We start from the raw sequence: 14,158 nt of genomic DNA on the forward strand, positions 1-14,158 counted from the left end.
CTGTGGCCACCACAAAAACGCCTCTTTGAAAATTCCATCTGGGCCATCCTGGGGAGTCCATACCGGTCCAGCTCCCCCGGCGCTGGCCGCTTCGGCAGCTGTGGCTTCAAACCACATTCGTACAAACCGCCGTTTTCTCTTCTCGGGCTTCTAGGGTCTGTTCTCACACACGTGCCAGGCTTAGGAAGTTGCACGGAGGTCAGGAAGTAAGTTCCTCTGGAAGACGGCGATTTGTAACGTTACGTTGTAGGTCGGGGGCCGTCGGAATAAATCCAGCTCAACTTTTCCCCAAGTTCCTCATCATTTATCTCACCCTCAGCCCCTGCCCCCGCCTCGTCCACCTCACCTCACTCGTGCACACGCACGCGGCCCTCAGCATCCCCCCTTTGCTCTGTGCCCCCATCACAGGCTGGTAGGGACCCCCTCAGGCCTGCGTCCCCTGTCTGTGGTCCCACCCCGGGCCTGTGACCCAGCTGGACAGCCTGGTCTTAAGTACCAGCCTGGAGAGGGGCCCCGCTGCGAGCCCTCCGACGGATGTGGTCCCTGAGGCGGCAGTTCGTCCACACCGGCTGGAGTCGAGGAGCCTTTGGGAGAACACTGACTGTCCGGATGACATCCTGAATTACAAGGAAAGCAGCTGCTAAGCAAGCCCCCTGGCTGTTCTCACTCGGCCGATGAGGACCAGGTGCCCCGTGGGCACCCCAGCCCCCGCTGAGAGCCCGCTAGACACGGCCAGGAGATCGCAGCGTCCATCCCCAGGGCAGCTGGGGGAGCGGCGGGGTGGCGGGAGAAGGGCTCGGAAGACCTGACGCTTCCTCCCCCCATGCAGCCCTGCACCTGCTTTACACGGAAGGGGAAGCCACGTCCTTCATTCTCCCTTCTTTTCTTGTGGCCTTAAGGAAACGCTGGCACGGCCATCGGAGAGGTTTCTGGTCCTCGGCAGGGCGACAAGCACTGACCCTCCGTTTCTCTTCAGGTCAAGAAGCAGACGCAGGAGGGTTTGCCTGCACTTTAAACAGCCTGCACTCTGGCCCTGAATCAGAAACGCGCAACGACTGGCCCTCCAACTCGATCCCATCCGCTGGGTTTCCTGCCGTCGGGCTGGATTTCCCTTCACACTGTCAGCCAGGGAGGTGCAGGCGCACGGCTCCCCAGCACATCTGTGAGTTCAGACGGCAACGCTGAAGCAGAGGAACGTGCTGGATGCCGGTTACCGGCTCCCCACCGACCCCTTGATGTCCAAGAAGCGTCGTGACCAACTGACCGCCCGGCTCGGGGAGACACTGACGGGCGGCGGGCGGTGCCGGGAAGCGCAGGCCACCTCCAGCCCACCCACCGGAGTGGGCGCAGCAGAGCTCACACCCCGGGGGCGGTCCCAGCAGCGCTTCGGAATCACCCGGCGGCTTGAGTCCTCCAGACACACTTTTCAAATTTCACTGAAACCCATGAAAACTCCAGAGCTGCCCATTCGAAAATCCTAAAATCCCACGCTGGATAAGACTTTAAAGTCACCTACTCTGACCCTCCTGACGCTGACCAGCAGGGTGGTCCCACAGAACCCCACAGCCTCCCACCACCCAGCACTCAGCCCTCCAAGGGCTCTGCTGGGCGGCCTCACACCGCGGCGGCCCCCTCCGTGGCCTGGGGTGGCCACGCGGCACCATCCAGGGGCCCTTCAGCTCCCTTGGTCCAGGCACGTGCAGTGAGGTTTAGGGGGCCCACGTGGCCCTGGCTGCCCTCCATCCAGTGATGCCCTCTTTAAAGAGGTGCCCCTCAGGGGCCCAGCCGCGCCCATGGGTGGCCCAACTCAGCCAGAGCCAGACGGCCACTCCTCTCCCCAACACCGCACTTCCCTGAACGCGGCTGCGGCCCACGCGCTTGGCAGGGACCACGTGCCAGGGCTGGATACTAGCCTCATTCTCAACCAGCCGGCCGCCCCTCTCACCCCCGTTCCCGCTACGTCCCACAGCCCCTCCCTGGACTTCTGCAGTTCGTTTCCTGGACCCACGAGCTGGGCCTTTCGTGGGCCAGATGCTTTCATTGACAAGCAGACAGCTCTGCCACAGACCAAACTCCGGGCACACCCAGCCGTGTCCTGTTAGAGTGGCCTCAGAACATACGGGAAATAAAATCCAGCAGAACAAGAACAGTCAGGTGGAAACGAAGCTGGGTTCACGTTCCATAAACTGCAGCCCACTATCCATTCAAGCCCCCTTGGGTCCGGGCGGCCTGAAGGAATGGAGGCAGCTACCAAAGCAGCCACTCCGGGGACATGCGCGATGGAGCCATCCTCTCACTGCGAGCCCCTGGGAGCCCTCCCGGGCCAGCACGCACCGCTGCGGCTCACAGGCCTCCTGGCCCACGAAGCCGGCTGACGCCACGCACATCAGAGATCCCCCACCAGGACCACCTAGGGCTGGGCGCCCCCACCGGACCCCACCACCACCAAGAATCAATGCGGCCAGTGGGACCCCCCACCATGAGTACTAGGAAGCACCCAACTTCTTGTTTTCCTTGATTCGCAGTCTCTAAAGTGCGCTGGTGGGAAGAGAAGAAAAGAAGGGGGAACCAGGAAGGAAAAGCGGAGGGGCAGTCACATACAGGAATCCGGCTCCTCTTCTGAAACCTGGATGGAACTCCACACACTCTGGTGTTTAGCAAGAAAGCAACCTTTAAGAGGGACAGTGTCCACTGACCTCCCTGCTCAGGGGGAGAAGAAATCGCCCCCTCTCAGCCCGCGTGGAGAAGGGGCTCCCCCCGGGCATCCAAGCCGCCACCAGGGCCATGCCCGGGGTGCAGAGCCCAGTGGGAGGGCGGTCCTTGAATCCTGCCCTGAAGGGGCTGCTAACACTGGGTCCCGACCACTGCTGGGGAGCCGGGGAGCTGCCTGCTCCCGGGGCCTATAAGCTGATCACCGAAGACCGTCCTCCCCGATGACCCTCTTTCTCCCCACCGGCTCATACATCACGTTTAACTCCCAGCCCACAAGCCCTCCTTTACACTCACTTCTTCGACATGGCTTTGGGTTCAAAGGAAAACCAAGCACAGTCAGAAAAGCAGCACAGTATGAGCTTCCCCCCCCCCCGAACACCCCCACTGGTTTGTTGCCGGGATTCCTCTGATGTGGGGGCTGCGCTGGCCAGAGGCACCAACTGCTCTGACACACAGCTGCACATGAAAAGGCCATTGCAGCGTCTCCGTCGCACAGCAGGCCTTCCTACGGCGAGTTTCGGATTTTACTGCAGCTCCCTCTGGAAACGCTCACGGCAGTGACATCTGTTTCCTCTCATTGGGACTTTTATGTGCTTCCAGCCAAAAAAGGAGAGGACAGAGTTCATTAATTCAGCACAGTAATAATTACAATGTCCACATAAATTTTGTGGGGTTTGGTGCTTTTAAATCCTGGAGCAGCCACCCCACCTCCTCCCCTCCTGCACTCTTGGTTAAGAAATGAAGACAGGAAAACTGGTAAAGGTCGGGGTGAGATTCCTGAGGTCTCATCGGCCAGAAGGAACTTGCCACCGGCTGAGAGGATGGTGACGTGCCCCAGACCTTGGGGCCACACAAGGGTGTGGTCGCTCCGCAAGCCTTCCGCCAAACTGCACGGACAGAGGGAGGTTTAGACTGCCAACACACTGTATTTCCTGAAGAAGGTGAAAAACTCTGCCGCGGATCAGCAGGGGCAGGAGATGAGAGGAGGAGGAGGAGGCGGGGCCAGGACTTCTTCCTAAAAGCACAGAATCACTGAGAGTTTTAGTCAGAGGAGTGACTTGATAAGACGTGTATTTTTAAAAGATGCCTCTAGCTGGAGTTTGGAGGGTGGATTAAAAACAGTAATACTTGAATAAATAAAATGAAAAGACAACCTACAGACTGGGAGAAAATATTTGCAAATGATGCGACCAACAAGGGATTAATTTCCAAAATATACAAACAGCTCATACAACTCAATAACAAAAAACACAAACAGCCCAATCCAAAAATGGCCAGAAGACCTAAATAGACATTTCTCCAAGGAAGACATCCAGATGGCCAAGAGGCACATGAGAAGATGCTCGATATCGCTAATTATTGAAGAAATGCAAATCAAAACTACAGTGAGGTATCACCTCACGCCAGTCAGAATGGCCAGCATTAAAATGTCTACGAGTCATAAATGGAAAGCTCACAAGCAGGAATTTCTCCCAAGCTGGCATGATACTCCCCGTGACTGACAAGGAGGAAAAACCCACCCCAGTGAGCAGGGCGGGGGCGGGGGCGGTCACTGTCTGGCCGAGGGGGCTGGGAGGCCGCAGTGTCCACAGCAGGGACGGGGTCAGGAGAGCAGAAGCAGCCCCATGGGCCCCACTGCTGTCTGTCCGGCTTCTGCGGACCTTGGACAGCCAAGGGCTGAGACGCGGTGACGGTGACACACACAGGGACCCTTCGTCTCATCTGCCGGATACAGAGAACAAACTGGTTGTTACCACTGGGCTGAGGGGTGGGGAGGAGGGGCAAAATAGGGGAAGGGAATTAAAAGGTACAAGCTACTAGGTATAAAATATAAATAAGATACAGACAGGGATCTTATGTGCAACACAGAGAATAGAGCCAACATTTTATAATAACTTCATGTGGAGTATAACCTATAAAAATATCAAATCATATGTTGCATACCCAAAACCAACATAAAATTGTAAACTAATTATATCTTAATAAAGACTTTTTTCTTTAAACAGAGGTCAGCGAACTATGTTCCATGGGCAAAATCTTCTACCCATTTTTATAAATAAAGTTTTGCTGGAACATGGTCATGCTCACCGGCTCAGTATCACCCATGGTCACTCTCGCTGCAGTGGAAGGGCTGAGCAGTCGTGACAGAGGCCATATGTCCTGTAACATCTAAAATATTTACTATCTGGCCCTCTGCAGGCGAAGTTTTCCAACACCTCTGCCCAAAATGGTTATGCTGTCTGCGGTAACAAACAACTCCAAAATCCCAGTGAATTCACACATTTATTTCTCATTCCCACAGAGCCAGCTGTGGGTCTGGACAACCTCCAGGCACACTGTTCTCTGTGAAGTCACACAAAGGAGATGGTCTCAGTCCTGTGGCTCTGCCATCACCACAGTTTCCTGGGTCCCCTGGTGAAGGGGGAGAGCACAGTGTCCTCACCCCACTTTCCCATGACCCCACCTGGATCACTTCAAGGGGGCTGGGAAGTGTAACCCTCTGGATGGCTGGAAGGAGACAGAAACCAGATATTGGTAAGCTTTATAATATCTACCAAGTAGACTTTATTACATCTTAGTAATCTCTTTCCATTCCTATTAAAAAGCTTTTATTTGGTTGTTAAATTTTCAACATGTATTGATATGCTCCCATGGGTTTTCTCCAAAGGAAATGCAATGTGATAAATGATACTCGTAAACCTTCTGTGAGGGACTCATTCACGTGTTACTGCAATACAGTCTATTTAGTCAAAATTCATTCTTTTTTTTTTATAACAGTTGAATTTTCTGTATTAATATTTTATTTTTGCAGCTATGTTCTTATGTGAGACTAAGCTGTCACTTCCCCTTTTTGTACTACATTGTTTTTATATTAGGGAAGGTCTCGGTCCTGGTACTCATCAAAACCAATTTTGCAAAATTCTGGTGTCCAAGTATTTTGAATAGTTACACAAAAGGAGGAGACAAAGGAATATGTTCCAAACAAAAGAACAAGACAAAACTTCAGAAAAACAACTAAACGAAACAGAGATAAGCAACCTTCTAGATAAGGAGTGAAAAGTAATGGTCATAAAGATACCTGCTGACCTCAGAAGAATGGAGGAACACACTGAGAACTTCAACAGAGAGAGACAAAATATTAAAAAGAACTAATCAGAGCTAAAGACTACAAGAACTGAAATGAAAACCACACTAGAGGGAACCAAGAGCAGATTAGATGATGCAGAAGAAAATGCGGGTGATCTGGAAGACAGGCTAGTGGAAATCACCCAACCTGGACAACAAAAAGAATGAAGATTGCTTAAGGAGCTCTGGGACAACATCAAACTTACTAATACCTGCATCACAGCGGTTCCAGAGGGAGAAGAGAAAGATGAAGGGACAGCAAGCCCACGTGGTGCAATAATGACTGAAAACATTCTCAACCTAGTGAAGAAGACAGGCATCCAGGTCCAGGACGCACAGGGAGCCCCAAACAAAACGAACCCAAGGAGACCCACACCAAGACCCGCCATCATCAAAATGTCGAAATTTAAAGTTAAAGAGATTCTTCAGAGTTGAAGGAGAGACAAAGATTTTCTCAGACAAGCAAAAACTAAAAGGGTTCATTACCACTAAACTGGCCTTATAGGAAACGTTAAAAATAATTTCTTTGAACAGAAAAGAGCATTTTAACTAGAAATATGAGAATTATGAATGAAAAAAATCTCACTGGTAAAGGCAAAACTGTAGTAAAGACAGTGGATCAAGCACCTATGTAGTTACTGGGAAGGGTAAAAGACAAAACCAGTAAACTCACCTGTGTCTACAATAGTTAGTTAAGGCATACATAACGTTTTTTAAATGTGAAAGGTGACATCAAAGACATAAAATGTGGTGGGAGAGAGTAAAAACGCAGTGTTTTCAGACACACTCAGACTTAAGAAAGCATCGACTTCAAACAGACCACAACACACACAAGCTGTTACATAGGAACCTCGCGGTAACCGCAAACCAAAAACCAATCAAAGACGCACACAAAGTGAAGAGAAAGGAAGAAAACGTTAACAGTGGAAAGCCATCAGATCACAAGGGACAAGAGCAAAAGAAGAAGAAAGGAAGAGCCAAGAACAGCAAAAATAACCAGAAAATAATTAACAAAATGGCAGTAAGTCCACAGCTATCACAATTACTTTAAATGTAAATGGACTGAACACTCCACTCAAAAGGTGGGTGAATGGATTAAAATATATATATATATACACCTTAAAACATAGGCTGTAATAAGTGATCAAAAAAAAAAAAAAAAGGCATTACGCAGAGATAAAGGGATCTATCCAGCAAAAGGACATCACTCCAGGAAGAGCTGTCCGCCACTCCGCTGGCGGCCAGGCCGGTCTCCCCCTCCCTCTCTGCCCAGTTTTGGAAGCAGGCGGGATGCGTCTGGTGAATTGTGAGAGGCGGGGAGGTGACGGCAGAGGCGTTCTGCAATTCTTAGTCTTTACCTCACGGTCCTAAAATGACCACTAGACATAAAACCAACCACATTCGTGTTTCAACCTGGAAAACGTCAGGGAAAAAAAAAGTGATGAAGGTAAAGTGAGAAAGTGAAATGTCCCAGAAACGTCCAGCAGCCCCCCACCCCACCGGGTACTTCCGACTGGTCTGTATCGCGGTGTCACATGGTCCCCTCCAGCTACAGACGAGACCTGGAAACACTGTCCTAATGGCCGAAATGCTACCCGACAGCAGCTGGGGCTGCCGGTGGAGAGGGCAGGGCGGGGAGAGTGACATGGGGAAGGCGGGCAGGCCTGCCCTCCAGCCGTGTGGATTTCACAGGAAATCCATTACCCTAACTTTGTAAAAGCTCATTGTAATGCCTGCTTGGATTTCCAAAATGCCTTTATTCAGAGTGGTAAACATCTTAAAAGTTGTATTTCATTCTCTAAAAGTCTGTGTGGCGGTTTTTGGTTTGTTTGCATTTTACAGATGCTTCCAGGCTGAATTTGTGGACCATGGTTTGGACACCACAAGGATTGTTTTATTCTTTATGGTCAATAAAAAAGCGTTCCCTTAGAAGTCAAAGAACATCATTAGAAGTGGTATGCAAAGGAGCAAACCTAAAAGTACTCCCCAAAAGCTAAAATCAGATTTTTTTTCGTTGCAAGTGTCCCAAGGCATCATTCCTCCCCACTGAAGTAGGTCAGGAAAGGGCGTCTGCTCATCCTTGGGATAAACCGTCTCATGGCGCTATGAACCCCACCCAGCCCCTCTGCACACAGCCCAGCGAGAAGCCGGCGTTCCCAGTGGTCCCTACCCTTTGCTCTCCCTCCGAGGCAGAGGCTTCAGCAGAAGGAGCCCCTTGGGGAGGCCGCTGGTAATCCCCTTTTCCTGGTTTCCCCAGCCAGGTGGGGGAAGACGTTCCTCTGACTACAGGGGAGAGACACCGTCCTTCCCTTCCAACTCTGGCCACAGGGCCAGAGTTCCTTACCCGGAGGCATTCACACCTCTGCGCACCTGCCCAGGGTGGAGGGTTTGCACTTTTGAGGACAGAGATCCAGGCTCCCATTCCAGCTCCACCCCTGGGACAGGTAAGTGCCTGACAATTAGGTCTGACTGTGGAGGCATCCACGTCGCAGACACCCAGCTACACACCTGCACAAGGAGCCTGCGCCCACCCAAGTCCCCCTTCCACAAGGTCCCACGTGACCCAGGTAACTGACACTCGAGTGACCCCGCTTCTCCTTTCCTGCGCCCCAATCTCCACTCTTATGCTTTAAAGTCACCAATAAGAAGTGTACCAGCCAAACCCTAGGCACACGACCTGGGACCCTAATAAAGGCAGAGCCCCAGGTCCTTTCTCCCTCCCTCTCTCTCGACCTGACCCGGATGTGCGGCCTGGGTGGGCTGTGTGTCCTCCCATGGCTCTGCCCAGGGAGACGTCTGCGGGGGCTGCCCAGGCAGGATGGCCCAGGTCTCCCTACCCTAGCTGACAGCGTCACCATCAGAAGACTGAGACCGACAGGAACCACTCTGCTACAGAGACACGTACAGCAAATCCTCAAGTGTGCACTGTGTGTGTCCCAATAAAGCTTTATTTACAAAAGCAGGCAGGGGGCTGGATTTGACCCAGGGACCATAGTTCACTGACCTCTGCTAAAGCGTGCGTTCGTACAGCCCCCTTTAAAGCGCGTTCCTCCGTGGTCTGCAGACTTACTGCTCTGGGGCAAGGGGGTGCCAGTTCTTGGCCCTTGAGCAGGGCCAGAGGCTGAAAACCAGGCTTGCTTACCTCCTGGGAGGGCTGTTACAGTTTCCTTTAGTTTTTTTAAGAACCAAAGTTGGAGAACTCGAATCAATTCCCACCCCCGACCCCACCGCCCATCACTAGGACGTGACCTGGAGTTGGGGGTGGATGGAGAATGGAGGGTCAGCGGGCCCTGGAAGGTCCCTGAAGGCCACCTGGAGGGGTCCAGGCCCACTTGGGACCCCTCGCCCGGCAGCCGGCGGGCTTCACGGGTCACAGGTGGGCAGCGCTGCGGAGGGAGCAGGCCTGAGGCTCTGTCCCCACAGACCCAGCCTGCCCAGAGGTCCCACGGGGCTGGGGCCTCAGAGCCCTGCAGGAGCCGGGGCCCCTCACCCGCTGCCCCCAGGTCACCTCACACACTCCCGGCCAAGGATGGAAGCAAGAGTGAATGACTCCCAAACCCAACACCACAGCATTGCCTAAAGGGATTTTTTTAATTATTGGATGAAGACTGGATTTCAGAAAGTACAGAACTAAACGTGAATGTCCCTCCAACCTCTGCCTGAGGAGGCTGAGAACCATCACTTTCTCCAGCAAACAAAGAACTGCCATTTCTCAGTCGTCAGAGCCGTGAGACAGCGGGGACCGCCCACCCTGCATGCTGCCTGTAGTACTGCCAACACCAGCACTGTTTCCACAAACTAGGTGGCTCAGAACAACGCAGATTTATCATCTCACGAGTCTGGAGGTCACACGTCCAAAACAGGTCTCCCTGGGGTAAAATCAGAGTGTGGGCGGCGGTGTCCCCTCTGGGTCCCTCAGACTGTAGCCCCCCCTACCCTGGACTGGAAGCCTCAGGCTGAGCCCGTCTGGTGCTGTCATCGCGACAGTCCCCTCTGCCAACTACAAGGACCCCTGTGACCACACTGGGCCCATCCGGATACTCTGGAAAGCGCCCTATTTTAAATTCAGGAATTAACCATCTGGAACCTCCCCTCCCCTGGCCCTTAGCACCAGCGAGGGGGCTGCGTCTGAGCACAGGCAGCGTGCATTTTAGGTAAGATCTGTTCCGAACAGGTGTGCACGAACCCAGACAAGTCTTCAGTGGCAGCTGAGAGCAGAGAAAAACTAAAGAGTCCAAGAGCAAGAAAGTCAGTGAGGTCCCTCTCACCCGAGCTTCAAACAGTAAACTCAGGACAATTATATACGGATGTTTTTAACAATAAAAAAAAGGCAGGAGTTTCAGCTTTTTAAATTTCTGTTGTTTTTAAGCTTTGCTCTTCCCATGTTGGAGGTTCAGTCTGGTACTTGGCACGTAGACAGGCCTTTTGCATGTTAGCCTGTGGGTGTGGGGGGGACACATGTGGAGCCCAGAATTTAACCATATCCATCGTTAAATCAGAAAGTTACCAACATTTGAGTGAAGGATCGGACACTGATAAACACACAACACCTTATGCAATTAGAAGACATTATTAAAAACATTAACACTTACAACGAATGTCAGCAATGAAACTGAAGGTATTCTGTAGTATCTCTTCATGAGTGACACCACCAGGGTTTACCCCCCTGATCGCTGTAATTATCCCAATTTTATAATGGAAAACGCTTTATATCAACTATCTGTTATCTTCTAAGGGAGGTAAGTTTTGTATCTATCCTTAAAATCAAGACAAATACTTCCTTCAGTTGGTAATTGCAGTTTAAATTAAAAATATATTTACCAGTTTGAGTTGTTTGAGATGATAAACCAGTTAGTTGGGGTTTCCGTGGTCCAGACTCAAAACTTAAGACTGCACTGCCACCTGGTGGCGGCGTCAAACTTTACAACAATTCATTTTGAGAGCCAGCCAGCCTCTCCCTTTTAAATAGTAAAAATGAAATGTTGGTCATCACTTAACCTCAAGAAAAATGAAAGCGTCTGAGGGACAGGGTGTTGGAGATGCCAAATTAAAACAACACGCCCAAGTCTTCTTAGAAGATCCGTTAGCCCTTTCCTCCTGCGGAATACAGCCCCACCCCACTGACACCTGGGGACCACGGTGAGCGCCCCCCAGGTGGCCCTGATGGAGGACACACAGCACTTCCAAGACCCCTCTTTACCTTAAAACCCAGCAGTACCATTTAGCCAGAACAAAGCCGGCAAGGCTTCGGAGGTTAGGAAACCAAATGCAGTCATTCACCCAGTTTTAGAAAGAGCTCCAAGCATAGGTGTTACCCGAATCCAAGGAAGTCTTGTGATTCTTACTTCCAACACATCACAAGAGTTAAAAATATTGAGGCTGAGATTTTAAGGAGAATTTCCTAAGACAAAGCAATGTCGTGTAATAACCAGCATTTATGGACAAAAGAACTCAGGGCTGCACCTTGGAGCCCCCGGCCCGCGGGTCTCGGTGCCCAGGCCTGCTCCTCTGCCCTTTGGAGCAGAGCCTGAGGCCACCCGGTGACTCCTGAGGGAAGGGAAGCTGTTCCCAGGGGCCTTGCCCAGGAATGCCTGAGCCACAACTGGTAGGAAGGGGCCCTGCTCCCCCCAATCCCGTTCCCCCCATTCCTGAGGTTGGGGCCAAACACAGACACGCCCCTTGGGGCTGGCAGGACCCTCTGAGCCCTGTCACCACCATCTCCCCCGGTGGGAGGGAACAAAGTTCCATAAGAGGACAGGTGCATCCCCGCTGGCCATGCCAGCCACGCCACCTGCCACGGGCCTGGGCCCAGAACCCGCAGGAAGCCCCTCCTCCCCTCCAGGCCCAAGGCTTGCTTCGCTCCCAGTGACTGCCGACGGCACACAGTTACGTGGGTGCCTGCCTGGTCCCTGAGCTCCAGCAAGCACGAGGCCCACGTGGCTCCATCGTCTAGTCAAGATGGTCTGATCTTACACGCATGCTCATCTTGTGTGCTATGCTAAAAGGGCCCTAAACTAAAAGGATGGGGATGCCCTGAGCCACCCAAAGACCTCTGTCTGCACTTTCTGGAAACTTCCCTGGACCTAGAACATTCCCTGTGAACCCAGAGTGGGTGGACGTGTGCCGGACGGGGTGGTGAGGCAAGAGGGCTGCAGAGGGATCATCATCCAGGACAGCGGAGCCAAAGCTGATTGAGGAGACGAGACAAAAGCTGCTCGCGGGGGGAACGTGGCACCAGGGGAGGCTCCTCAACTGCGTGGAAGATGGAAGGTCGTGGTGCAGAGCAGGGCCGCTGCGCTCCACGCTCTTGAGATGCTTCTGTCCTGGTGGCGACAACCTCCAGGAAGAGGAGCGAGTGTGGGTGGCAGAGGGGGTGAGGACAGTTTCAGGAACTAGGAACCGGCCAGTGCGGTCCCTGGGCATGAGCGGGGCCAGGTGGAGAGGTGAGCCCCTCACAGGGCGGGCTCCAGGGACCAGGAACCGCTGTGCAAGCGGAAGAGGAAAGGCTGATTCCGAGGAGGCACGAGAACGAGGAAGGAGCGCGCCCCTCCCCCGGCCCTGCAGTGTCTTCTCCAGCGACAGGCGGACATCTGGCCAGTGTGGTGGCCAGAGGCTGCTCAGAGGCTGCAGGTGGAGGGGCTGCAGGGGTCCCGCTGGGGTTGGAGCTTCAAGGGGAGGGGTGTGGAACCAGGACAGGGCTTCCGAGTTCCCTGTGAACTAAAATTCATAGCAGGTCACGTGTTGTGTTGTCAACCCGGCTGCATGCACAAGGCTTCTCTCAACAAAGATTCATTAAGCACCTACGACATGCAGTCTGTCCCAGGCACGGGGACTACAGCAGTGAACAAAACGTGCAAAATCCCAAGGAATCTCCATCCTGGTGGAGGAGCAGACAGAACACAGGTGAAGTGGGCACATGGTGACGGTGGTGGAGGTTGTGGGGGGCGGGGGCGCTCAACCCAGCCGGGGTGGCCCAGGAAGGCCTCCCGGAGGTGATGCCAAGCCACGTGGGCACAAGGGGGTAGCGCTCGGGCAGAGATCACAGCACACACAGCCTGCGAGCCTACAATGTGCTAGAGTGTTCCGTGAATCCCCAAAGACCAGCAAGATGGAAAGAAGGAAGGAGCAGGAGGTGAGCGGGGGTGGCAAGTCTTGTAGGACTGTGGGGTCCGGACGTTTACTCAGAATGGAGCAACTGCTCGTCTCCTGAACATCCTCTTCACAGCGAGCTCTGCTCCTCAGACACGGCTAGGATCCCGCCTGACGGAGGAGAAAGCCGGGTGCAGAGAAGATGCCCCGGGTGGTACCTAGCAGGGCGACCAGGCCAAATTGTAACGGCGTGGTGTGACCCCAGACCCCAGGCTTGTTGTAAGCGCTTCCTTCCCAGGCTGCTCACGTTCCGTAACTGACACCGTGATGCTAGAAACCACGCCTGTAGCTGATAATCTGGCGGAAAGGCCAGCTATGAAGAGCCTGGCTTTCAAAATACCTTGAATTCGGAAACCACGTTGCAGCCACACCCCAGCTTCTAGCCACGATGCAGTGAGTGGCTCTTGATGCCAAGATTCTCAAAAGCAGAAAATTTTTTATTCAACACTCCCAGTCCTTAGAGTGCCTGAGACCACAGCAAGTTCTCGTTTTTACTGAACTGAACACCATGAAGCCAGTCTCACGGTTTCACTGCCCTCCTGTCGGGGGCAGCCCAGGGCAGCAAAGACCCAAGCCTGGGGCAGGACCCAGCTCGCTCCCCTCCGCCCCCGGCCAGTCTGGACGAGCCCACTCCCCCACGTTCTTGTCCTCTGTGAGAAAGTCAGCAATTGAGATGAATACAGGGACTGTGCGGGAACTAAGGCGGAAAAAGTTTAAGACGGAGTGACGGACACTGCCGGTAAAACTCAGCACCAGCAGATCTCTGCGTGTGGGGGCACAAGCCCTGTGTTCCATGCCTTAAGTTTTTCAAAAGTAGGAGTTGCCCATTTTTATGACATTTCTGCATCTTCAAAACATGCAAGAAAAACCACCTCCACCCAACACACACAGGAGCATCCACACAGCCTGCAGCCTGTGCATAAACACGCGTCCTCGACCTCCTCTGCTCCCTCCTACAGCCACGTGTGCGTAGGACACAGTCACACAGCCGGTGGCTTTGAGGGCGACACCTGTCAGACCAACTGTCCTGCCCACCTTGATACCTCAGCCCTAGAGCAAGGCCCGGCCGTGAGAGGGGCAGCGTCGGCAGGAGGGGCAGGCAGGTGTCGGGCCACCGTGTCAACCCTGCAAGGGCGGCGACAGGCCCAACGTCCCTCCAGGGTCCAGGCCG

The sequence above is a fragment of the Camelus bactrianus genome, chromosome 24 (assembly GCF_048773025.1).
Source record: "Camelus bactrianus isolate YW-2024 breed Bactrian camel chromosome 24, ASM4877302v1, whole genome shotgun sequence".
Lineage (NCBI taxonomy): Eukaryota > Metazoa > Chordata > Mammalia > Artiodactyla > Camelidae > Camelus > Camelus bactrianus.